This window comes from Anser brachyrhynchus (assembly GCF_964034855.1).
Source record: "Anser brachyrhynchus genome assembly, chromosome: 2".
NCBI lineage: Eukaryota > Metazoa > Chordata > Aves > Anseriformes > Anatidae > Anser > Anser brachyrhynchus.
This window is the reverse complement of record NC_137695.1, coordinates 100,205,064-100,230,632: the sequence shown is the minus strand read 5'-3', so window position 1 is coordinate 100,230,632 and position 25,569 is coordinate 100,205,064. Positions and strand designations below refer to the sequence as shown.

Below are 25,569 nucleotides of genomic sequence, written 5' to 3'. Positions count from 1 at the left end.
TGCCAACACTTTTTTCATTAACATAACTAATCTACATCTTCCAGGAATTAGATTCATATAATTTTACCCAAAATCAAAAGCTCAACTCATGACCAAATTTATCTCTTGGGTTTCTTCATTAGTGCCACATGGCAGTTATTAAGCATAATTCTATGTATTAATGAGCCTCAGTTGTGTCTGTCACACGGCACCATCTGAAAACTTTCAAGCTTTAGTGTCTTACATTTAACCATTTTCTTAAACACCAACTAATGCATTTTTCTGTGGTTATCTGTATATAATACAAGCTTTTCAGTTCACTAGTTGTTTATCCCTAAATTAATATACACTGATGTTTAGCTTCATTCAGTGGCACATTTGGGTTGTTCTAAAGTTCAGACAGTATTCCCTCATACAAATACCATAGAGAGACATTTAGTAATACTTTACTGCCCTCCCATTCAGTTTCCAGTAATCTCATCTGCATAGCCCTAATAACTACACATAATACTTTTTTAGACCTGGATAGTTTTACTTTATATTAAGCGTTGCAACTTTAGCTTCAGTCAAATCCTCATATTGTTTGAAAGTATTCAATGAAAAGGAATCCCCAATTTATTCCAACTCTCTGAGTGTGGTAGAGAAGAAAAGCACATGTTATTGCAAAGCAGCTACCAATGTCAATCTATGATAAAGTGCAAGGTATTTTGGAGTTTCTACATTGTACAGAATATAACTGACTTCTGCTGTGCCAGCCAAAGGGAATTTTACAAAACTAACATCTGTTCAGACTGATCAAAGTGATTCCATATCTGTCAGTTTCAGCAGAGTGATAAAGTTGTCTGATTTTTTATCTATTAATGGATAATTGTCAAAACCAAAAAGTCTTTTACTCATAGTCAAAAGCTACAGAAGTCACTGTGGTTCCCTACTGAAAGTATGAGAAACCATTCTGGTACTTGTTAAGAAGTAACTCCAATGAACTTTTAATTTTCACCCGCAGTTATTGACATCATTAATGTCAATCTGGAAAGGTTTCTTTAAACAATGAAAGCAACTATTGCCCCCTTCATGTTATTTTTGTGAAAGTAATAGTTATTAATACATTCTAGTGTTGCTTATGACTCTTCCTAATTCTTAGCATTGCACTTTACCAAAACCGATAACCAAGTACAAAGAAAAAAAAATCAGAAGCCCTCTGTTTCATTGCATACTGCTGCAGTAGTGACTGATAGCATTGCATGCCACGTTTAAGTCCAGTTGCTGTAAACATGTGTCACACATGGCAGTTACTGAAAACTACTTGTGCAAGAGTTTTGTCATAAATACAAGACAGAGCAGTTAAGAGCATATCAGAAATACTGCAAGCTATATAATTGTATAACTTAATATTAAGCTTACTAGCCGTAAGCCTGTGCTACACCTTGATAAAAATGTACTCATTTTTCAACTTTTATGAAACAAGACTATATCAAAATACACAGTTTAGGCTAGAAAACTTGATGTTGTTTTTGCCCCTCCTTTATGAATTTCTTCCATCTCAAACTGCCTGAAAGCCGTTGTAAATTTCCATGTCAACAACAGAATTGACAGGCTAGATTTTTTTCCTATATCTCCACATTCCAGCTTTGCTCTCCCATTAATCTGAATGTGGCTTGTTTTCAGTGGGCTTCGCTACTGGGGAAAGTAGTATTTCCTAAAGCAAGATGTAAACAACTTTTTAGAGTAAATGGTATGGTAAAAACAATGTGTCAAATCCAGTCCTTGAGGAAAAAAATAAATCAAGTGTCACGCCTCAAAAGAAAGACATTAAAATAAAAACAGTGAAGAAAAACCAGCTGTTTAGGTTTACTTTTGTCTTGTTTTAGAGCCTTGTTTGCAGTGAAGAAAGAAACTGTCAGGACTAGAAGCTTGCTGGGAAGGAAAAGATTCTGATCTTGCATAATGATTTTCCAACAGTGGAATTACAAGAAATACTTTATTAGACTTGTGGTAGAACAGCAAGAGTTGGCCGTTGGGTTAATGTCTACATTTGGCTTCAGCTCTAGAGAAAACAGAGTTTGATTATTTACAAACAAGTTTCCATATATTTTTTTCAGTAGTAAGGAATTCCTAGCTTACATAAAAATACAACAGTTTTCAAGGCTTGTGTGAAAGAGCTATTTGAGAATCTGCGTTGCCTGGTCACTGTGAGACATCAGAATGGAAGTTGTGAGAGTTGTCTTAAAAGGACTTGGTACCCTTGTCATATGTTGGCATTTGTGTCAGACATCAATATTGTGTGCTGTAGCTGGGAATAAATGCTACAGTTCCAGGTGTCAGAAAAAGTCTTTGCAAAGTCAAAATAATGAATCTGTCTGGTACTTTGGCAACCAGTCTAGACCTATACAAGAAAAATGGAGACAGAACATAACTGGCAATGAGGAAGAGACAGACGCACAAGTATAATTTAAAAGGCACAGGTGGACGTAGAATGTCTAAAAGCAAAGTGCCAACCTCTGGTTTACGCACCACATTTCAAGAAACGAGAATCCAGAAAATCAAGTCAGGTGATTACTTTCAAACTAATTTTTGTTTAGGTTATCCCCAATATGACGGGGTTATAAATAAAACGTTTCTTATCCTGTACTTACATGGAGTGTGCTGTTGTCATTTCCAGAACTCATCTCACTCCTGTGAAGTTGCAGGGAAGCAGGTGTGTGAGTGCATTTGCTCAAAACAGCAGGATACACAGCTATGGTGGCACCCACGAACAAAATTATAGCAAGTGCCAGTTACTTTCTGATGTGAAACTGTCATGCTATTGTGGAAAAAATAACTGCCAGGAAGTCAGAGCCAAAACAGTAACATTTTCATGGAAATTAAACACATTAAATTTTGACTGTTGCAGAGTTAATAAAAATGTATATGCACAAAACCCCGTTCTCCTTTAGGAAGAAAAAAGCACTTCACCCACGAGTGAAATGCTGTTTTTCCAGAAACACCGTATAACAGATTATTCAAAATTTGAGGTAGGTATGCAACTGGGTCTTTACCATCTCATCCCTTATTTTTGTGAAATCATTTTGTGATATCCCTCATTTTTGTGATGCCCAACGTTGTGTATGTAGAGAACAGGCAGCCAACAGCCTTAGAACCGGTTTGTGGGAATAACAAAGCCACGCTGTTACTTGGGGGCTTTTGTTTGAGTCTAGGTTCCATGTTTGTGTACGTGTTGTATTGAGACAGAAAAAAAAAATACACTTTCAGATAATTAAGTTTGTTAAAATTTTAAAATATCAAAAACTGACTACCTGGCTACTCTTTAGTTAAGCTTCAGTAAACAGAAGTTCAGACTGATGGAAATAACATGTACGGAAGCTTATAATTACCTACAAAAGGAGATGACAGTACCTCTAACAGAAAATATCAGGTGTTTAATAGAAAATGCCAGTTTTATTTTTTTCCGGCCCTTCTTACTCACCCTTTCCCTGAGGTGCCCACCCGTGGCTGCGAGTCCCGGCCCTGCCCTGTGGTGGGGCCCTTGGAGCCGGCTGCATCTGCCATGGGGCAGCCCAGGCCTCACCTCATGGAGCCCTGCTTTACCAAATCTGAGGGCTCATTTTCACCTCTCTGTTAGCTTAAGACGTGAATGTCTCCCCTAACTTACCATCCCACCACACACACAAGTACCTAGCTGAAATTTAACGGGACTTTAAACTTGAGCCCCCTGGGGACCTCACTGCCACGCGCTGCTAAGACCAGCATTGTTCAGGGTTCACAGCCATTCCTTCCCAGCAGTGGTATGGTACCCACCTGGCCCGTTACGATGTCTTCTCTTAACTCCAAATCACATACACGTCTCTGCCACCACATCTTAAAACCTCCTGGTACTGCGCAGGGAAACCTTGGCAGAATAATCATGTTTATCCAACCTCCATTTAATTACAATTCCTCTTTATCTGAATCACAATTAGGTTCTCTAACATGAATTACCTTCTTGTATTACTCGCCACAATTAACTCTATTAACTTTCACTCATCCAAGTGCATTTTCACTTTTTATAGGAACAGATTTTTTTACAATTTCGATCCTAATTCTTTTTTTTCTCTAAAATCGTAACAATTTCAGCCATAGCAATGTCTTATTACGGCTGTTTTATACACATACTAAGTATGTGGCTATATTCCCCAAAATCTGATTTGCTTCATTAATGTTACAAGTCATATTGGAGCTAGAAGTGAATTGGTATTTTGTATGCTGTCTGGGACTGTCTGTTATCCTGTATGTATTAACACTGACCCAAAGTCCAATGGAGAAGCACAGATTTTCAGAATGCCACTAGTCACTTTCTGGCATGATATTTAGCAAGTTGTGTGCACCATAGTCAAGTGTGCGACACTGAAAAGGATAAATATGGGAGGGAAAAATACCAGAGACATCTCAAGAATTAAACCAGAAAGCAGCCTTCTATCAGCCATCTTGGGCATAAAAGCCCCATAACGAGCCACAACTGTTTTTCCCTGAAAACAGCCATGAAAGATGTTCTACTTTACTATTTTTTGTATTCTTCCCACTTCTTTTCCCTGAATTTCTCTTTTAACACATGTTCAGGAGTCCTGCCAGCCTCTACATTTATTTATCTTTTTATTCAAAATATTATGCCTTGCTTCTATGTCTGCATGTCTCTTCTTTACCTATATTTAAGTTAGCAAAATGAAAGATGAGGAAGAAATATTACACCTTTGGTTTCCAAGGTATCTAGAGCTGACAGCTTTTCTCCTGGGCTTTTATCCAACTTTTCCATCACGCTGACTCATTTAAAAGGTGGTATGAAATCTTATGTCCAACAGCCCATCCAAATCTCCAACCACTAACATCTAGAAAAGCTGCAGATGTGCCTCAGTAGAAAACACTTCAAGGGGAATCAAAAAGGAGAAATCAAATAAGCGCTACAAGTATGTGATTCATGCTAAGATCAGAGCCAGTCAACTCTGGGTCTTTTCTCCTGTGTTGAGTGAATCGGCAGTTTGTCCTTGATAATCCCTCGCTCCATCCTGCATTGTAATGATAAAGGCTGGAAAAATACTGCTGCATTTGGTGATGTCTTCAGCCTTTGGGACCGAATAACAACATGGAAGTATTTAGTTTTGTATTTTTGTAAAAACATACGTTTCACATTGAAAATACTAACTCTAAACCAACTGCTAATTACAGTCAGCCCAGTTTACCTACAGGCTAGCCATCGTGTTATGCCACACACAAGTGACATGACAATGACTTTCTTTTCATGAACAACTGGCCTTGCAATTCCTAAATTCTGTTTCCAAAGGAAAACTAATATTCTTAAAAATGAAGTCATCAGAATGTCAAGAATATTAATATGTGCTCCACAGAGTGAAGTCTAGATATTTACATTTAACACACATTGTCAGGCGGTGCTGTAATCACTGAGCAATCTTCCTGTGCCTGAGCATTAAATACTTGTGCTATATGCCCAATCTTGTAGTCTCATTAATGTACTTTGTCATAAAGATCAGGAGAAACCAGCACAAACAGATCCATGCTGAGGTCATTACAATGAGTTATAAATGGTTTTGCTCTGTGTCTACTGACATCATACCCGTGGGAGTTTCTACCTTTGAAACAGCAGACATTAGGTGGCTTCTAAAACCCATGTTTTATTCAGTCTCGGAACCTTGGTGAAGTTTCCCGTCTCTAATTCAAGGGTCATTCATCTCTTCTCTGGTAATAAGAGTTAGTTTGCTGGAGGCCAGTTGCAGGCTGCTCTTTCACATCTCTGTGCACCGCTCAGGTTCCTCAGGTCATGCTTTCTGCAGCCATGCACTATGTGACTCCATGCAGCTCACGCTGGGATTTTAAAGACAAGAAATAGCACGGATATTTTTGGAACTGCCTATAAATCACTGCTGCAACACACAGGGTTACTCTTGCACACCGAAATAATTTACTTCATAGAAATAAGGACTTGTGAGTAATGATACAGACATTTTCAGCATCCCAGAAAACAGTAACAAGCACAGCACTGGGACTCAGGAAACACTGATTCTAAGCTAAGTTCTGTCAGTCATCCATTCTGGGGGCCTAGAATAAGTGTTTTTCTCTTCCTCTGCTACAATAATCATCTGCCTCAAATGAGTACTGTAAGAAGCCGTTAATGAATTCAGGCTTCACAAAACCTGAATAAGCTCATACACCCCTGCTCAGAAACCCAGGGAGGCCAGTTTTCAGAAACCCCTGAGCCCCCTTTTTTAGACACACTTCAAGTCAGGTACTCCAAAGCATTTTTCCAGAATGAAAGTATCATCACTTCTGGCTATTAAAGTGATAAGTTGTGAAGTGATAACAAAATATGTCATGACAGAGTAAAAAATAAATTAAAAAAATCACAATATCAATCTTTTTTCTTTTGCCACACCTCACAAACTACATGATTATACAGGAAATTTTCATAGGAAACCAATAGTATTAGCTCTGATAACAAAGAACTGAATGGTTCAGTGCCCCAATCTTGTTTTATCCTGGATATCCTGTGTCTCTGCACTGCAGTTAATCTCCATTTTTAGTAACAACCTCCTCACACTTGAAAAGATTGTGACAAGAAGAAGAAGCTCACTTTTAAGCCCAGGCTAAAAAAAATAAATATAAAAATACAACAACAAGAAAACAACAACAAACAAACACACAAAGCAGAACAACAACAACAACAAAGTTTTATGCATAACAGAGCTAAAGCCATCGCTCTAGGAAAGTACAGATTTCTTTATGCATATAAAGACTAAAATAAATTTATTTAGGCTGAATTCAGCTTTCTTCTGATACAAAGGGGAGCCCTAGTATTGCATACCATGAGTAGTAGCACACACATCACAATACAATAGGCTGCACAAATAATAGCAATTAAAAGTAATTGAACCGCCACCTACTGTAAGTGATAACACTGTGATTTACAAAATGTGATCTGAAATACTATTTTAGGTCTAACCACCATGCATTTTAAACTCTTTTTAAGTTTAACATCTCATAAAGATCTCTTTCACTAATCCAATGGGCCTGGGGAGCAGGTAAGGGCTGGAGCACAGCTCCTAGCCTCCATCTGCAGGAACAGAGCATGGTGATGGTGAACGGGAGTCCCTTATGGACAGAACTACCCTCAGCGTGAAGCAGGGAGCAAATCAGGTCTGGAAACGTGGCCAGCTGAAGGCATGCATATTACCTTTCACTGCAAGTGGTCTAACAAGCAGACTGTGGGGGATTTTGCTCCCTCATCTGAACTTAGTGGATGTTGTGAAGCACTTGCAAACAGAAATTTGCAGGTTCATGTCTTGGACATGCATCTCATAGACCTTAATCTACAGCTGGTTCAGCCCCAGAAGGATTACACAGATGGTCCCTGTGGTCTGTGCACCCAAACTAACCAGCACCTTGCAGCAAATGCTGGGGAACAATCCACAAACTCAAGTGTGTTGGCAGTGAGCAATTTATTTGTAAGAATGAGCAAGCGTCTGGGACCAATAAAACAAAAATCTGCTCACCTGTACTTCACAAGCAAAAAGGACAGTAGTAATTGATGAATATCTCTTCACTGGCAGGTCCAGCCCCATCACACCTGGCTCTCATTTAACGTTTGCTTACAAGTTAATGGAAATAAGTTGGAACACATAAGACTTCAAAGAATTTGTAGTCAATACTTAAAAATTTTATGTGATTTCATGTCCATATGTGTTAATTAAACTTCCTAAGAGTTTTCATAATAGGGTCTCACAAGTCATGGAAAAAAGCCACCAAGTTGACAGCAGATCTGAATTCTGAGATTGATTCTGTTCATGTGACAAAAATAGCAGATGTAGCAGATTTCCTAATTATTTCCTAATACTGAACTTTATTAAGAAAACATAAATAATATCTATTTCCCATTTCTAAGCCCATTCACTTTTCTCGTGGCCCACTAGAACATTCCATCTACAGTCTCTCCGGATTTCAAGGAACAGCAATCACACAGTGAGTCTGTGTGTAACTGCGGAGAATACACACTCCCTCAGCCTCTGCCATCATTTGTAGTTTAGCACCACCTTCCTATACACCAAAGAATGACAACTTTGCACTGCAAGATCTTTTCGCACGAAGCCCTTGTACAAAAGCAAATAAGCAAAATTCCAAAAAAAAAGTGGTGGTTGTGTCCCTGTCTGTTTTAATTACTAGACATGTTTAATAATGAGATGGTGTTTTCCACCCTCAGCAATTTTTAGACTCTATCCCACAGACCAGTACTCACAGACCAGCATGTCAGTTATGACAGCCCTATAGATAGCTGTCGATCTGTGTTGTCGTGGTGTAGGGCCGATGGCTTAGGTTTCCAAGTCACGAAAACTGAAGTTTCTAATGCAAAATATAGGTGAAGTTTATGCTGAGTTTTAGCATATATTAGTATTGAGAAAGAGATTGTGGGTGCCTAATCTGAACATAATACATTTGTTCGACATTCAAGGTAACAGGTTTCAACCTGTTTTCTACATTTCATCATAAACAACTGTTAAGGAAAGTTTCAGTGAGTCCTTTAAAAACAGACAGGATTGGTAACTATAGTTCACAGCAGAAATACTTTCATAATCCAAGGAGGTGTTATGAAAAACAGTAGGGCAGTAGGGGTGACAGATATAGGGGCAACTGACCTGCATTAGAGTCAAAGGCAAGCCCATACCTCAAAGAAAATTCAAGACAAGCTTCCAGATTTTTATTTTATTTTATTTTATTTATTTTTTTTTTACAATGTGTTCTTCAGTATTCCCTTTGGCATGTTCCCCAGCTTGCCCTCACTTGCATGGGGCATGTCTAGGATCAACTAGCCAAGAATAAGCTTAATCACAAAATTACCCTACAGTCACCCTCCACAAAACCTACTTTTAGGCTGAGCTCCTTATCTTGTCACCCAGAAGCTGCACATACCCCCATGACATGACCTCTTTTACAGAAGTCTCACAAGCTGATACTTCAAAAAATAAGAGGTTTGTAGTCCTTCACTTCCTTTATAACAGTGAGCTATGACGTGAATCTGCATTTACATCTGCTTACTCTGGGCAGCAACTTCTGATCAATGATAAGAAAGGTGACAGATGATAAACGATAAATAGGCGTCAGCCTTTAAAATCTTTCCCGAACGCCACATGTGAATCAGTGTGTCCTTTTTGGAGGCACTCTCAAGAAAATACATGAAAATGAGTCTTGCAATGTGGGTTAGTTTAATTTCTTTACACTTTTGTGTAGGTATTCTCATTAAGAATTCAAAAGTTAAAGTGGCTTTAATTTAATTTACTTCATTTCTAAGGAGAAATAAAGCAGATCAAATTAAAGATGCTGTAATTCTAACAGCATCTACGTAATACTGTGTAGTGGAGTTTAATTCATCCCTTTTCAATTCTCATTTTAGTTTGGATTGCATTTTCAGTGCGTCCCTGAGAAAGCAAATGACAAATGCATTACTGTTTGAAGAGTGTCTTGATAGCATGCAGTGTTAAACAGATAGGTATTATTTTCTTGTCCCAATTAATGGAGCGTGGAAATATTTCCATAGACATTGCTACTCAATAGAGACAACTACATAAACAGATCTCTGTTTTTATCTGACATGTATATTTCATAGTTTTGTTAAAATTTGAATTTGATTTTTATTTCATCCAGACTTTGCATAGAAAATGTATTATATCAGAAGGTTCTTTTAACTCTCTATGATATTTACACTCGCAGAAATAATGTATATGAAAAGCAGTAAACAAATTTACTCCTACTTACAAGGAAAAACATTTTTAGGTGCCTGTACTTCCCTTGTCTCTCCAGACCTCCTCAGACACCAAGCCTTATCTCTCAGATAATCTCTCTCAGATGCCTCAGCGTCAGATCAAAAGCAGCCGTATGTGGGATAGGTAGCTCAAAGCCATGGGGAGGACTAAGCACCATGATGTTTTCCAGTTATAATGTTAATATAACCCGTTCATTAAATTGATTGGGGCAGGCTTTGCAAAGCGTTAGCACTGTAGATGAGCCAGTGGGTATCTCAGGGGTGTTATCACTGAATAGCAAGCCCTTCACAGCCCTTCAAAAAGGCCCATCAAAAGCCACAGGCCCAGAAAGCCTGGTCCACAAGGCAGGCTGGCTTACCTGGCAGGCAGTGATTCTCCATCTTCCTCCATCTTGAGATGTTTCCACAGCCAGTGTGTGCGCAACAGTCGGCATTGCTGGCAGAGCCATGGCCTGGCTGTCCACACAAAGGGGGAAAGAAGCACCTGCGGACTTGGAGGCCTCATGGAAGGGGCATGGATTGGGGTCTGTGGGCCACCCAGGAGAAATCAAGTCCAGGCTGAAGCAGAAAAGAGAGAAAAATGGGAGCTTTGGACTCAATCACTTCAATTTATTTATTTGTTTGTTTATTTATTTATTTTTCCGTGTAATCCATCTTCCCTCATGAATTCTACCTCAAATGTGCTAGCCTGATGAAAACATTTGTTCACCGAGCAGTTTTCCATCTTTCAGGCAACCAAATTTCACAGTTAGCTCCCTGAACATAGCATTTGTGTGAAAACTGTGCCACTAAAGAAGTTCTCTTTGTGTTTTAGCTCCTGCACTTCAAATTCAATGTTATAGCTGCATGGGAAATCTGAACAGAATGAAAAGCATACAGAGAGAACAGAAGGTGCAAGGTATTAGCAATTATTGTTTGATGACACAAAGTGACAGTGCCAACTATAAAAGCTAGAAAATCATGTTTACAGTTGTTTAACAACTTGGAATTAAATTTTACACAATGAGCATCTGCTCTCAGCCAATTTTCCCCCACACTCATTCACCAAAAGCTTCCGCCAAGATAGCTTGCCTGTTTCTAGGGCCACGGAGGAACAAACACCTCCAAATGTCTCCGTTTCTCCTCTGCCTAATCCAAAATACCAAGACCCTCTTCTGGCAGCTCTAGCAACCTCCAATTTGAAGCAGGGTTTTTGAATTTGCCTGCAGACAGCTTCTGCCGTAGAGACATGGCCTTTTATCCCCACAAAAATGTAGGCAAATGTTGCCAATATACAAAAAAAAATGATGGTAATCCTTGATCACTTCCTACAGGCCAACACCATACCCTCTGTCCCTGGTTATCGCACATTAACCAGGCCTGGGCAGCCACCTCTGGTCGTGGCACCATCAAAAACCTGGGACGCCCAAGTCCAGGCACCCCAAGGTCAGCATTCTGCCGCAGCTGCTGGATCACGTCCCTGTGGATGTCCCATGGGGCAGCCTCGGAGCCTGGCATATGGCCTCTCCCCCAGCCATCTCACCCTTTCCTCCGGGCTTGATCGCAAGCAACAGGGAATAGCTTTCTCGGAAAACTTTTCCATCGTGCTTTTCGAATCTAACATCTGACTTCTTATCCTTGACTAAGACTTCTCCACATGCTGACAGATCTTCATGTCCTCTGTGCTTGGGATGGTGAAGTGAGATGAGCAACTTGCCACTGAATCTGTGGTGGGGCTAACTGCAGTTGTGTGGCCACAAAGTCCAGTGGCCAGACCCGAGGTGGACACCATGGGGAGCCTGGGTCCAGGGCTCAGCCCCACCACTCAGGTACCCAGGAGATGGCTCCTGAATTAACGCAGAGCTGTGAGATCATGATACAGAGAGGAATATCAATAACTAAAAAGAGTTCTAGAAATGTATTGAATGTAGAGTTGCTCTTTTCTATCCTCCTATACATTGATAGCACTGGCCACTTGACCTCAATAACTGCAGCAGCACCAGCAGATATCTCTGGTAGGGCTGGCAGATCTGATTTAATTCACACATCCCAGCTTCTTCTGGGGATGTCCTTCAGCCACTGTCACTCAGTTACACCCAGTCATGTCCATAAACCCTTAGATCTTTCCTATCACCTTGGGAACAGTGATAAGCACGGGCTGGAGCAGAGGTCTGTAGCAACGGCAAAGGATGTTTTTCCTAAGGTGTTTAGCAGCAGCTCTTCTCTAATGTTGGCAAAGCCCCATACAGTGGTAGCAGTTGAAAAATAGAAAGGAAAAAAAAAAAGGCTTAGGTCACCCAAGGTATTTAACTCATGTGGACTGTGTTTCTGCAGCTATGCTGGGGAGGAGGCTGCCAGCAGAGAGTGGTGGGGACCCACGGGGACCATCACCTCATCCTCTGATACACTTGGGTCAGGAGGGGATTTATTTCCACGGCCTAACAACTGAAACTCCTTAGTTTTAAGCCCAGCTCAGACTCACTAAATCCACTCTGATGCCTTTAAGAAGCCTCTTCTTCTGTTTCAGAGTTCCCACTGTAGTAACTAGATTAATCGATGTTTACACAGAGCTTTGTGATGGAAAGGCTTGCCAAAATGCATTCTGTAGATTTAGCACTGTTAGGAGTAACAGATTGGAGAAAGGAGATATTTATGGTTCCTCATTTAGCAAAATACTTGATAGCATGTTTAAATTAAAGGCTTAGGATAAGAACTCCACTAATTTCAAGCCTAACTTTATTGAGTTCATATGCAAGACAAGCCATTTTCCAAGTTGGTATGCATGCCAGTTTTCAAAAATAAAAAATAAAAAAATTAAATGTGTAAGCAATGTACTCTTTATTTTTTAGTCATCTGTATATCATACTGAAAATATATCTGAGTTACTTTGCATAAATAATTAGTAGAAGTATATTGGGAAATTTTAAGTGTTTGGAGGCAGATGCCTCTTCTACATCCCTGAAGAAAAATTGAGAATAAAAGCATCTTTAACAATTTAGAACAGATGGTAGGGCAATAAAAGTGATGAACAGCCAGAAAGCAAGCATCAGAAAATGACATCCATCAGAAAAGAGCCTATAGAAGTGAGATAACAAACACATATATGCGAGAGAAGTGACCTAAGACTCCCAGTCTTTTTGGTCTATCTGATGCCAGTCTGCAACTGAGCGATGAACAAAACATACTGGAAGCTGCATTCCTGGAAAGACGACCAGTCATAATCAGCAATTATCCCTCATTAGCAGCAGCAGCTGCATGCACTACTGATTTCTTCACTTACCAATGCTGAGAAAAGTGAGCATTTTTCACTGCAAATTCAAAATATCCCACTACACACCCTGAAGAACTGGTTTCCCTGCTCTCTGCCGTTTTCTGCTCTGACTTGCCCCATTAACACTTCCCTGGAGAAGGGGAAGGGGCCAGGCTTCCTGGTGTGCGCAGTCACTGGCAATATTCAGCACCTGGTGCTCTCACCTGTGCTCCGCAGTGACTTCGGGATACAATTGTCTGCCTCCAGGCTACCGCCTGACCTTCTGTGACATATGGCAACTTATGTGCAGGCTTCTGTAAATGATATCTTAATAGTAATTATAATCATTAATTATTGCTTTTACAGTTATTATCTTTATCACTCCAGAGCTCAGCGAAGATCTATAAAGCATAACACTCCTGAACTTTACTTTGGAATACCAATAACTCAGTAGCCTGTACAAAAAGGAGAATGGTTTCAGGATCTCTCAGTTAGCTGCTACCTTCAGACTTTGAAAGTATCAGTAGAATGCTTAGGTTCAGCCTCAGCTATTCCCCAGATCCTTGTGTTTCTGTAGGACTTTCCTACCTGGGGCCTTGATGTCTCTTTGGGTGCCTTGTGAGCCACTCACTGTCTTCAGTTGTGTCGCTGAAAACTCCAGGGAAGAAGAACCAACATAAGGATTAAGTATTATGTCTCAGGGGATATTTCTAGATTTGGTAAGCCAAGAATTTAAGACTTTGAAAAACTAATAACCCTTTAAAAATTATCTTTTATCAAGCCTAATATGAGCTGTGGCCTGAAGTTGCATTTAACAGCGTGGAGCTGGGACAGGGGAGGGTCAGGCTGGGTGTTAGGGAAAGGGTCTGCTCCCAGAGGGTGGTCGGGCACTGGGACAGGCTCCCCAGGGCAGTGGTTGTGGCACCAAGCCTGCCAGAGTTCAAGAAGCACTTGGAGAATGCTCTCAGACACATGGTCTGATTTTTGGGTGGTCCTGTGTGAAGCCAGGAGTTGGACTCAGTGATCGTTGTGGGTCCCTTCCAGCTCAGGATATTCTGGTTCTGTAAACTGATTTTTTAGAAGTGGTTATTTTCATATGTCATAATCAAACTATGATGTCAACACCACCTATTCACAAATCATGAATCAAACCTATTGGAAAACATTTATCTTTTCATTTACCTTGTTTATCTATTTACATTTTGAATTAAATTTAAATATGTTCTGATTTTCCTTACACTCAGCGTAATAAAAACTGATAAATCACTTGGCTCCAGGAACAGATTTATGCATATCTCTTCAAAAAGAGTAGTGCTGCTCTAAACCCACAAGAATGAAAATTAACCGTAAAGGAAAAGTCTATAAACAAAATGGAAAGAAAAGTTCAAATAACCAATTTTAATAGAATTCAAGGAGTAGAGAAGCAAATAAAGTAGGAAAAATAGGTTAGATACCTTGAGATTTTCATTTTGATAGCTCTTTGGTAGCCAAGATAATGATTATGTAGATCTGAAAGTATAATTTAATTGTTAATCTTCATTGTTTTTGTTCCACTGAGAGTGCTGAACCGCATGTGTTGGCCATAGAGCACGGGTGTTTCTGAGGCTGCACAGAGCAATGAACGCCACGTGGCAATTTCTGAAGAAGCAGAGCCAGGCTTTCTTCTTTCTTATAGAAGTATTGAATATTCCCAAGCTCACTTCTTCCCTAAAATGGAAAATTCTCTTCCTTTTGGTCATTTCTTTAGAATTCAAGACATGCAGAAGAAGGCTTGAAGTCTACTGACAGCAGGAGGGTTCATAACAACTGACTGCACGCTGACACCTGCTGCCTCAGATCCGCTGATGCTCCATTTTCTTTGGGATCCATCACCACATAAAATTTCAGACCTGTGAATTATGTCTTTGCTTTGAAACTGTTTCCTGGTTATCTAATGCTTCACACTACATGGCAGCACTGCAGTGACAGGCACTTTATCCCGAATGAAAAATAGATGAAAGGTAGCTGGAAATGCAATACCTCTGTGGTGGTTGGTTGTTTTTTCTTTGTTTGTTTGTTTGTCTGTTAGTTTTTTGCTGAACCAGCAATATTTTGTTGCTATTCATAACCTATCTTGTTCAACTGATCTTTACAGAAAGCAGATAGAGCATTTCATAGTGCCTTCAGCCACATCATGCATCACTTTTTACATAATTGCAGTTGCAAACTACAATAGGGAAAACAGCTTCCAAGCAAGGCTGACAAGTGTACAAACTTTTCCCAATGACCACCAGACTTGGTTAGACTTTCAGTATTTTTCTTTTCATGCTGAATGTCAGCGAACTATGACTCACACCAAATTCACATAGCCCCCAGGAGGCTGTATTAACTCTGGCTACAGCCAAATATCTGTCTAAGTTTCTGTGTGTGAACAGGAAACAGATTCAGCACAAATCTTCATTTATAACTGAGATTAATGGCAAAGGGGCTATGGCTGGCAAAGGAATGAGCTGTTTAACTGGATACACCCAAGCGTTTTCGAGAACTTAAGAAATGTCTTTCAAAGTTCACGGGTTGTCGGTAAGTGAACGGCAAAACTCCTGATGGCTTCGCTGCCTCTGACTGATGGGATCTTTCCAGATATGTAACTGCAGGCTTGCCTAGATTTCGTTCTGGTGAGTCAGCCTGCAGGCACTAGTCCTAAATAACAAAGGAAAAAAGAATTTAAAATAGCTGTGTTAGCATAACTGCAAACATCCTAATTAAAATGTGTTGTATCACACCTTAACCATCAGGAGTGTACCTTTGAAAATACAGCAAATATTGAGAGCTAATACTTTTTATTTCTTTTCCATTAAAGCAGAAGTAGTCTATTAGTTCAAAACAAGTACCTTTTTTCTACTGTAGATGCAAAATATGTTAGCATATCATGGCAAAATGCAAGAGAAAGTGCATACTCATTTACGTGACTCTATCGCAAATATACAATATATGCAATATTTCTTAATGCAATTTTCGGTCTGTTAGGAGAAGATATTAAGACTATAGATGAATTGTAGTACTTGTATAGTTCTCAGCAAGTTTCCTAAAAGGTACCCACATTTACTTACCCATTTTCAACTAGTAAATAACTTTTTAAATCTAGAATATTTTCACCTATACGATTCTATTTTTCATCCAGTTTTTATTTTTGTTTCTCTCAATTAAGCCGCATTAGCAGCAGTCCCTTGCCCTTACTTGTGATGCTGTACATCTCTGCAGGGAGGAGGGAGTCCGCACACAGGCAGGTGAAAGGCTTGGTCTCCTGCTGCTGTTCATACAGCCCCTGGCACAGATATCGTCCTGTGCCACTGACCTGCAAGCGGCTCCATGCTCGTCCTTCTTTCACAGAGAAGAACAAAGGAAAAGGATTAAATTCAAGCTCCTCTTGTGCTTTGAGTCTTTAGGTATATGAATTGCAGAGATTGAAAGTTGTTAGGTGGCAGCCTTATAAAAAAGAATGTTTTTAGTTTGGGTTTTGGTTTTAATGAGGATTCATTACTAAGAGGCTCAAATTAAAACTTTTTCTCAGCTCTTGCCTGGTTGCCATAACAAACAAAATCTTGACACTACCCCTTACTGCACAGCCATCTGATTCCTTTTTCACCATAAGGTTCAATGTTTTTTTTTACAGTTGTGGCAGATGTGTTATGCTTATACTCCAAAGCAGTAGCTGGGAGTACCGTGTTCTTTTATGATTAAACACGTACAAGAATTGCTTTGCTTTGCTACTGGAACATGGGAACGGAGGGCTTGGCAAATCCGAATTGGTGTTTCCCTGAATTGCAGCTGTGTGGAAGGCTGCAACAAGCAACTACTGAAACCAGCCAGCTCCTTTTCTGTACACTGAAAAGGGGTTAAAAAGAACAGTATGGTCAGCCCATCTGTGCTGAAGGCACATACCTCTAGAAGGGCAGAGACAGCATGCAAGACTGAGGATTTCTTCACTGTACAAGACAGTACTGGGGAAACATCTGCAATATCTGAGACAGCTAAAGCAGCATGGATGAGTTAGCATCCTGCCAGGCTTGTGCTGGATCACACACTGGCTCAGGCTTTCATACTTTCTCAGCTGGGTACAAATGCTTTGTACCATATAGACAAAAGCTCAGATAAAATCAAGATGGACTTCATTTTAAGAGGTCATCAGCACCTGCAGAAACTAGCCAACAGCTTTCCCCCAGCTTTACCCAAAAGTCTCTGTGGACATTGCATGACATCTCTCCCTTTTGCAGGAGGCAGAGAGGAGACCCTGCAACACTTTCTGGATCCAGACCACTGCCAAGAATTTAAAATCCAAAGACCTCTCACTCTGTTTGCACAACAGAGTGTGTGTTACAGAGAGCCGCTGCACGCACAGGTAAGGTTGCAGCTTCAGTTGTGTCACGAAACTGCAAGCTGTGCTTTTAGACCTCAGAAGTCACAGGAGAGAGAGAGACGGACTCTTACGAAAGAAATCTGAAGCTAGCACATCCCAGACCACAGCCAACACTACCAATATCCAAACAAATGATGTAGGGAAACAAATGAAACAGGAACCAAGTAGAAAATATTTTGTGATTAAAATATCTGAAGCATGTTTATTAACAACAGCTAGGGACTTTCCAGAAACTTAAAACAAGGAACATCTTTTCCCTGGAGAAACCACTAAATAAGGGCAAATAAAAGTTAGGGGATTTTTATAGGCAACACACACTAGAAGGTCACAAGAAGATATTTAATTGGAATTTAAAGAAAAATTATTTTTCTTAATCAGTGGGAAAATTCTTCAACAACAACTTCATACAGCTCAGGGCAGACTGGGTTGCTCAGGGCTTTGTCTACCTCATCCGCTTCTTACAGCGATGGATTTTTTCCCCTTCAAAATAACAGAAAGGGAAAAAGTCAAGCAGAAGCCATACTGATTCAAACCAAAGAGCCACTTTAGGCCAGGATCTCGTCTCTAGTGGTGCTCGGCCAGCTGATGCTCAGCTCACACTGATCACAGCTTATAGCTGGACTGCTTGTGAGGCTGAACGGATGCTGTCTCCTCAAAGAGAGCATGACAAAATCTCTCTCTCGGCTGCGTCCCTCGGAGGTGATGGGTTGCCCTGGTTCACTCCTAACTCCTGCCAAGGCCTGGGATGGCAGCTAGCTATCTGCAAATAATGGAAGAGATTGAATCCCGAAGAGAAAGAATTGCTGGCCTCTTTTTATACGTGATTGATTTGGTCGTTCTGGGCACAGAAAAGTATTATCCCTCCCAACCTCACTACGAGAAAGTTAATAGCTCCTTTCTTGTGCTACAAGGGCAACAGTGATAGCTACTTGCCTGGTGGAGTATCTCACATTTCTCAGCTTATTTAACAGGAACAAGTTTAGATGAGGAGCATTTGGGATCTTAATCTTCAGTTGAATGTCATGATTAGTTTTGGGGGAGACATTTCAGTGCTGTTTTGTTTCACACCCTTTGCTAAAACATACGCAGTGACAAGCGACTCATCCGTAGGAGCTGTTTATTTTTACAATCAGCTTTATATGTCCTATAGTGCTCAGACGCACGTAAATGTCCACTGAAATGCATTTAACAGCTTTCTTCTTGTATTTATCTAAAGCTTTTGTGGTCTGTTCTTCTTGTCTTCCCCCAGTGTGGGAATTATCGCCTTGCCAAGCAAAGCTGCTTCGGCACCTTGCTGCTAAAATGGAAAGCTGTAAAGCATCCAGAAGTCTGCCTAGGTTTCCTGATTTAAGAGATGCTACTGTGTGCCTTAAGTCAAAATGGTTGTAAGAGAACAATTTAAGAAAAAGAAATCAAAATCTTCTCAAATATAACTTCTGAAACAGTTTTTAATTAAGGTTTATATATTCCTGAAACCACAAGTTTGTTTTGAACAGACAGCTTTTAAGCAAGCATGGCAATGAGGTTGGGTACCTAAACTTCTCTCAAATGCATTTTAAAAGTGCTTAATGTACAAGGTCAAGAAGATCTTACATCTTGAGCCCTGCAAAGCCTGCCTGATAATGGTCAAATTAGGTAAAATTTTTGGCCATTTTTTTTTCTTCCTTCTTTTGCATCTCCAGGCCACACAGGACAGAGGATTTTCCATGTTTCCATGTCCTTCAGTTCTATCCTGCTCTTCATTAATCTGTTTTAACTGGATTGAAAACTGTGAAGTGCCTTGAGAGTTTTTTGACTGGCTTCCTGATTGCAAAGTAACATCGATTCTGACCCCAGGTGCATCCACAGGAAAGAAAATGTTTTGTTCTTGGCTCTTAGCTTACAGTTCTTGCCTACATTAGGGATTTTTTACACAAAAATCCCCGGTTACTGTAAGTAAAGCTGAGAAGAGATGCATTTTATGTGCTGTTCTAAATATATATATATATAAATAAATAAAAATTCAAAGAGCCTGAAGTTTTGTACGGTAATATATCTAAAATTAACCTTTGAGGATGTGATCTTATCAAAGGGAATGGAGATGATTTAGTTAAATGGGGATTATTTTAAGCAGTGTTGTGATGCTAACAACTCTAAAAGACAGAAGTCATTTATTTTAATTTTTAAAATATGCAGAATTGATGTCACATACAGCCTAGATGCAAATTTATTGACACAGAAGATACCATTCTTGTTGTCATGTATAAGAGAAGAATTGCTCTTTAAATGTAATTAAAATTCTCAGAGAGACTGGCTTAAATATTTAATGATTTTTAGGCCTTGCTAAAGTAACATTGATTATTTCTCAGATTCTGCAACCTTTCTGGCTTTGGGAGATGTTTATGCTGTGAGTGTTACGTGTTCACCAAGCATGAAGTTTAGGAAAAAAAATATATAATTTTAATTGTAATTCGATGTAGAGGATGTACGTGGTATCTGGCAACCATAAGTTGCTCCTTCTCTCACCTCCCCCTACCAAGGATGGCCGAAAACACTGCTTTTCAATATGCATAATGAGATCAGTGGATGCTCTTCAAATATTTGTTAAGCTTGTCTTTCTGCGCACACAAGTATTCTGTGGATAAGATCACATTAAATAAGAGTACGATGTGCGTGGAGAGAGATGGGGGCTCGGGGAGAGGCAGGCCATTGCGGGAGTGAAGCGGAAGGAAGAAACGGGATGATGTGCCAGGGCTGCAGGCGGACAGCTGGTCCCTGCCCTACACTGACGTGAAGTCAGCAGGACGTGGAGAAAGTGCCAGACGTGACGTGAGGAATGGCTGGAGGTGCCAGGTGACAGCAAGAGGAACCGGCAAAAATTCGGGGGGAGCCGGGGGAGGGATGGCTGGATTTCATGGGTTGTTAAGGGGAGGTCGTGTGAGAAAAGGCCAAACGTGGCAGGCAGCTGAAGGGAGCACGGGGGATGTGGGGGCACACTGCGCCTCGCATGGCTAAACCTTCAAGGATCACCACAGCCAAGGCCAGGATGCCTAAACCACACCAACTGTCCTGCCCACCTCACACCATGCACTTCGAACCCTCCGTTGCAGCCAGGGGACTGGAGACAAGAAAGCATTTCTAATAAGCCATCATCACAAGCCGTTGATGCCAACCCGGCTGCCTTTCCACCGTTCTAAAGTTTAGTTACTTGGTGTCTTATTCTTACCTCATTACAAATTCTGGTCTCTAACCCATCTTTTAACCACTCTAGTCTCAGTTCTCTGCAGTCGTCAAATTAACCAGGAGCAGAGATGCTCCATTTCCTTACATTTCGTTTTTGATTGACTCTTTACATGAATCAGTCTAGGACAGCAATGCAAGCACCTCTTCCTTGGGCATTAGATGTTATATAATATATAACCACAGGAAACATCGTTCATGTGGCATAAGGCCACAAGTTAAAGACCACAAGAGGTCAGTTAGTCTAGGCTCTACTTCAATGTCAGGGAAAATTACGCCTAAGAATAGGCATTCATCTAAACCTGCAGACCTTTTGGCTACAGCAGCTCCATAGCCACCCACGCAACCTCTTGCATTGCTTCCTATCCTTGCTGTTGTGTTACTGCACTGTTTGACCTGCAGTCCCCAGATGTCCTCTGATCTTTTCCTGCAGAAGACAAAGGGCTGTTCCCTGTGCACTGATGGTAGTCCGTGGTTGCTGCCCAGCCATACCAGCTTTCTTTTATCTCCACGATAAAAGTGAACCGTATCTCCAGAAAATGTTTATTTCTAACCTTGTTCCTCTTATTACATCCAAAAAAAAATCCACTCAAGAGACTTCCCCAAGCAAGGTGTAAATTATGTGCTTTCTAATAAGGCATGACCCACTAGTGAAGGTGTGGCTGCCCTCCCCAGCCAGCTACCCACGGGCACGCTGTGTCCACACAGACACTGCTCATACACTGCTACCCATCAGGACATCCATTAATGGCTTTTCCTTTGTAGCTGGCTGCCTCTTTTTACAAGTGATGTCAAAATCTAATATCTCCAAAACCTTTTTCCTACCGCTGAGTTTGTTTGAAAACAATCAATACATTCAAAATTATTTAGGGGAAATAACACACACTTTTGATTTCAAAAGTGACAGTTCCATAGAAAATAATAACAGCAACAGATAGGTTATTGCATTTTGCACTCAGGTAAAGTAAATATTTTCTTCATTGGCTGAGCAAAATTAGATGAATCCACACTGAATCTACCATTCAGGTTTTGAGCCCCGGAGCATCTATTTCTGATACAATTTTTTAATCCTGCTACAGAATGAAAAGTCTTAAAATTGTGTCAGTCTCAGGCCTGGAGAAGATGAGAAATTTTCTAAACACCAAGAGAAGAAATGATTAAAAAGTTATCTGTTCCACCAGAAAACAAGTTATGACAGAGATAGTAATTTTTCTCCAGAATAATAAACCTGCTGCGAGTGTGTATTTAATGCACAACTCTGTCTTTAATTTGAAAAGGTTTCTTTTTGTTTGTTTTGTTTTTATCGTAAAGGGTCTTGTTTGTGCTTTAACTGCATAGCATCCCACATCCAATAAACTTCTGATTTTCTTTTCCTTCTCTCCCAAAGTGCCTGTTTTTGTGCAAGGGAGAAACACCTGCTCTCAATACTAGGACTGCAGATATATAGACTAATCTGTAGTTGACATATTTCATCACTAGAGGGAAATCCATTACAGTGCTCTTCTCAGTAACACAGGCAGGCAGACTATTCTCCAGAGCTGCAAAATGCGCAACAGACTTGAGTTTGGATGCAAAAGTTGTAGCAGCTGAGTACAACGTAGGTAAGGCTGTTTTTTCCTTTCTCAGAAGGGTGCCCAGAGGAATTGTCCCCAGTCCCATCAGGTCACACCAGGTAATGCAGAGGAAGTTGCTGGAACACAAGTGTTCCCAGGAAAAAGAAAGCTCCAAACTGGGCTGACCTTAGCAGTGCAATTGCCCTGCATCAGTGCCTCCAAATCAAAACTGGGGCAGAAAGCTCTCTCAGCTAGGGTAACGCAGGAAAGGAGATAGTAAAGCCTGTGTGCACCACCAGCCCTCAAAACACAGACGTGGAAGAAACAGCAGCATTTTGAGACATTGGTAAACAACCATTTCCAGTTGGTTTTCCCCCAGCTAGTCTCCCCCTTGCACCAGCATTCACTTGGCTGCTGACCATCCTTCAAAATATTGAAGACACCTGGTTCTGTCCACTTTTAAAGTATGCGTCCCTGGGAACAAAAAAATGGTTTGCAAATTAATGCTCATAAATGAAAAAGCATCACAAGCAGAGAGCTGGGATGATGCAAAGACAAATGTATTGTGCTCTGCCGTACAACCTCGATGCCCCCTCATGTGTTCCCATGCCTGCTTGCTGCCTGCTGGGGGGGACATGAACGTGCCAGGCACATGAGGATGCTCCCCAGGCTTGGCTGCATCACTGAGAGAAAGAAAGAAATGAAGGAGAGGGATCATCTAACGAGGGAGCCAACTTGATTTTCTTAGGGATACCATAGTATATTTTTTTTTTATCTCATTGACAGAAAAGTCAAGGCAAGCCACTAAAAGAATAGAAGAGGATTGTATGAGCCACTCTGTTTTATTGTTTTGTATGGCTGTTTGTCCATTTCTGGTCTCAATGTTCCTTTTCAGGATAAATTGAACTCGTCTCCAGAAACACCATTTCATGCTGTTTTTACAGTGACCTTCTGTGGTGAATCACTGTGGAAATCAGTATTGTGTGTGTAGCTGGCATTAATTATGCTCCTCTTAATCAAAAGCTCATTTGTAATGAAGCAGAATTGCCACAACTTAATTGTTGCCTTTTCTTTTCTTTTCTTTTTTCTTTTTTCTTTTTTCTTTTTTCTTTTCTTTTCTTTTCTTTTCTTTTCTTTTCTTTTCTTTTCTTTTCTTTTCTTTTCTTTTCTTTTCTTTTCTTTTCTTTTCTTTTCTTTTCTTTTCTTTTCTTTTCTTTTCTTTTCTTCTCTTTTCTTCTCTTTTCTTCTCTTTTCTTCTCTTTTCTTCTCTTTTCTTCTCTTTTCTTCTCTTTTCTTCTCTTTTCTTCTCTTTTCTTTTCTTTTCTTTTCTTTTCTTTTCTTTTCTTTTCTTTTCTTTTCTTTTCTTTTCTTTTCTTTTCTTTTTCTTTTCTTTTCTTTTCTTCTTCTTTCTTCTCTTTTCTTCTCTTTTCTTTTCTTCTCTTCTCTTTTCTTCTCTCTTTTCTTTTCTCTTTCTCTTTTCTCTTCTTTCTCTCTTCTCTTCTCTTCTCTTCTCTTCTCTTCTCTTCTCTCTTCTCTTCTCTTCTCTTCTCTTCTCTTCTTCTCTTCTCTTCTCTTCTCTTCTCTTCTCTTCTCTTCTCTTCTCTTCTCTTCTCTTCTCTTCTCTTCTCTTCTCTTCTCTTCTCTTCTCTTCTCTCTTTCTCTCTCTCTTTATTTTCTCTTCTCTTTTCTCTTTTCTCTTCTTTTCTCTTCTTTTCTCTTCTCTTCTTCTCTTCTCTTCTCTTCTCTTCTCTTCTCTTCTCTTCTCTTCTCTTCTCTTCTCTTCTCTTCTCTTCTCTTCTCTTCTCTTCTCTTCTCTTCTCTTCTCTTCTCTTCTCTTCTCTTTCTCTTCTCTTCTCTTCTCTTCTCTTCTCTTCTCTTCTCTTCTCTTCTCTTCTCTTCTCTTCTTTTCTCTTTCTTTCTCTTTTCTTCTTTTCTCTTCTTTTCTCTTCTTTCTCTTCTTTTCTCTTCTTTTCTCTTCTTTCTCTTCTCTCTTCTCTTCTCTTCTCTTCTCTTCTCTCTTCTCTTCTCTTCTTCTCTCTCTTCTCTTCTCTTCTCTTCTCTTCTCTTCTCTTCTCTTCTCTTCTCTTCTCTTCTTTTCTTTTTTCTCTTCTCTTTTAACTTTTTTCTCTTCTCTTTTAACTTTATGCTCCTTACCATTCAAATATTGCACCTAAATATTAGAATATTTTAACCCCTGAACTGTATGTTATGAGTGAAGGAAAAAATGAAGATATTTTAGTCAGTACAGCAGATCCTGAGCAATTTCTTGGCAAACAGATCCTCATTTTGCCATCCTTGCTTTCTGTATTTCCTTTCATCTCCAGCAGTATAACTATTTACTGCCTCACTGCTCTGTTGTCCCATGCCCAGATGCTGAAAGATGGTGTAAATCTTTAGATTGGCACAGGTTTATGCTGTTTTATGCCAGAAACACCCTAACTTCTGATCTCTATATAGTTCATTTCCCAATTACATTATTCCTTTAACTCATTGCAAAGTGATTTCCATCTTCTTGCACAACCTTTTCTGCATGCAGTTGAGCATTAGATTAAAAAATTTCCAGGCTTCACAGATGAATGCCTGAATCTAAGAATCATCAAACCCTCAGAGATCAGACTGAAGAAATAATAGCTATAATTTCAGTTTTCAACTACTGTCAAAATCCACTTAAATTTTAAAGCATCTTATTCCGTTCCAACAACTGGAGTAGCTCTGTGATTACATACTGAGCAGGTGAAAAAACAAGATGCAGTAGTATATCATGTCTCCCAGGAGGCTTTTTCTCCTAACAGTAGTTTCTTTGATGAACAGGCATTTCAGCCATGAAAACACAGAGCATATATTCTGGCCATTGAAAAAAAGGACTTTTATGGAATTTAAGTGCCATTCCTAGATAATAGCAACTAGCAGAGAAATGAGGAGATGAAGGAGAGCAGGCACAGAGGGAGGAAAAGAAAAACTAGGGAAATCACAAAGGGGTTATCAGCAACAGCTGGAGGAGACACCTACAACCTGCCTCCACCCTCTCTTAGACCACCACCTCTGCCCAGCTGCTGCAGGTCACTTCTTGCTGTGCAGTCAGGCAGGGCTTTGAGTTTTTTTCTAGTTTTTTCCCTCCAAGACACAAATATGTCCAGGAAAATTAAATTAACTTGCAGAAATCCAGACAAGTAGCCCTTTACTCTCACAAGTTGGTTGCTATATGGCTTCTTTTCCATACTTATCTGCTTTGGAAGGGCACGGTAACAGACTGTCATATTTCACTCACTGATTTAGCCAGAGTGCCTTATAACAAGCTTCATACTGCTATTGTCAGTGAAAATGAAATGCTTACACTGGAGCTGAGGGGTAACCTTCTTTCTGTACTTGTCTGCGTATGCATATATGCACACATACA

At 40.1% G+C, this 25,569-nt stretch overlaps 1 long non-coding RNA gene across 2 annotated transcripts; it reads right to left on the bottom strand.

Annotated features, from left to right (window-relative positions):
• Positions 1-5,602: 5,602 nt before the first annotated feature.
• On the bottom strand, positions 5,603-13,150 carry LOC308189929. Of its 2 annotated transcripts, XR_013946737.1 has the most exons (4): positions 13,035-13,150; positions 10,135-10,333; positions 7,515-7,609; positions 5,603-5,829 (listed from the first exon to the last, which is right to left on the bottom strand). It is a non-coding gene; the product is annotated as an uncharacterized lncRNA (long non-coding RNA). The 2 variants fall into 2 exon arrangements; XR_013946738.1 differs by lacking the exon at positions 13,035-13,150 and having other exon boundaries at positions 10,135-10,594.
• Between the last annotated feature and the right edge of the window lie 12,419 nt (positions 13,151-25,569).